The 1,831-nt window shown below is 35.0% G+C and overlaps 1 long non-coding RNA gene across 1 annotated transcript; it reads right to left on the reverse strand.

Moving 5' to 3' along the window:
• Positions 1-1,282: 1,282 nt before the first annotated feature.
• On the reverse strand, positions 1,283-1,831 carry LOC128283531 (uncharacterized). Its single transcript, XR_008273892.1, has 2 exons — positions 1,719-1,831; positions 1,283-1,485 (listed from the first exon to the last, which is right to left on the reverse strand). It is a non-coding gene; the product is annotated as an uncharacterized LOC128283531 (long non-coding RNA).

Here is a 1,831-nt window from a genome sequence, read left to right on the forward strand (position 1 = left end):
AGCTCGCTATCCCGTGGTAAATCTTCCAAAGTCCATGTCTCATTAGCTTCAAGAGCCTAAATTTCTTTCATCATAGCTTCTTTCCATTGAATATCTTTTATGGCCTGGACATATGAAGTAGGCTCCTTTTCGACTGTTATAGCTACTAGAAAAGAATGATTTTTGGAGAAAAATTGTCACAATTTACATAATGTGCTATAGAGTAGGAGATACCTAAGGAAAAATTTGGTTTAGATGAACGTGCAGAGGGGCTTATTCATTTGGTAGCATATGTCACAAAATCTCGCAGTCGAGTAGAAACTTCTTTTGTTCTATGGCCACGCCCAAGTTGTTCTTGAAAAAATTCATCCGAGACTTCAATGAGACTCCACCGTCATTGTTATCACATTGAGTCACAATTGAATTCCTGAGTACCTCATTTTCTTCGACCTCATTCAAGTTATCATCAGCATGGTTGGTGATATTGAAAGGAACACTTTGTACTAGTTCTGGTTGTGCACCCTACCTACTAACATCAATAAATGGAAATTCATATTCAGAGAAGACAACATCTCTCAACACAAAATACTTTACTGTATCAAGATCATAAACTCTCCAGCTTTTTTTTCCAAAAGGATATTCTACAAACACACAACATTGTTTTCTGCTAGCAAACTTGTCTTTCTCCTTATTCAAGTTCCGAACGTAACAAAGACATCGAAAATTTCGAATATGATTATAACTAGAAGGTTTACTAAACAAGATCTAATAAGTATCCTTTCCTCTCAATAGTTTAGAAGGGGTGTCTGATTGATCAAATATCCAACCGTCAAAACACATTCTCCCCAAAACTTGATGGGAAGATTGCCTTAAAATCTTAAAGCTCTAGCCACATTTAATATATGGCGATGCTTCCTCTCAACACAACCATTCTGTTGAGGCGTTCCTACACATGAAGCCTGATATAAAATTCTTTTTTCAGAAAAATAGTCTTTTAAACACTCAAATTCAATCCCGTTATCTCTTCTAACTACTTTTACATCTCTATGAAATTGTCTTTTAATCATAGCCAAGAAATTACGTATGACAAGATCCGCTTCTATTTTTTAGTCAACAAATATTCCTATATACCCCTAGAAAAATCATCAACAATGGTCAAAAAATACAAAGCACCACAAGAAGTATTAACACGATAAGGTCCCCACAAATTATAATGAATTAATTCAAAATTTTTATTTGCTTTAGTTTCACTAAAAACAAAAGATTCTCTCATTTACTTAACTCTCAAACAAATGTCACATGATTTATTCTTCACCAAATTATTACTCAGTTTAATATAAGGAAGAGATTTTACTATTTTTGTATACGGATGCCCCATCCTCATATGCCATAATTCAAAGGAATCTACATGACTAGCCTTGCATGCTTGGATAATGCTGCCGACTTCAAATAGTAAAGCCCCTTACATTGTTCACCCACTCCAATCATCATCCTCATGGTGCGGTCCTGTATAACACAAATTTTCTTAGTAAATTGGACATCACAATTAGACCCATCAACCAACTGTGACACAGATATCAAATTGCAATTCAAGTTTGGAACATAAAGAACATTTTCTAGTTTCATATGTTTTCCCAAACAAACTGATCCCTCCTTCAATGCCATTGCCTCTTTACCATTAGGCAAACTAATTGGACATGCCTCAATTTCTTTCGAATTTGTTAAACATTCTAAATTACCTGTCATATGTTGGGAAGCACCCGAATCGATGATCCAACTCAGATTACTTTTATTATTCAACTTTTCACCAGTACCTGATTTGTACGTGTTCACCAAATAGCGAAAGAGTGTC

The sequence above is a fragment of the Gossypium arboreum genome, chromosome 11 (assembly GCF_025698485.1).
Source record: "Gossypium arboreum isolate Shixiya-1 chromosome 11, ASM2569848v2, whole genome shotgun sequence".
In the NCBI taxonomy this organism is placed as follows: Eukaryota; Viridiplantae; Streptophyta; class Magnoliopsida; order Malvales; family Malvaceae; genus Gossypium; species Gossypium arboreum.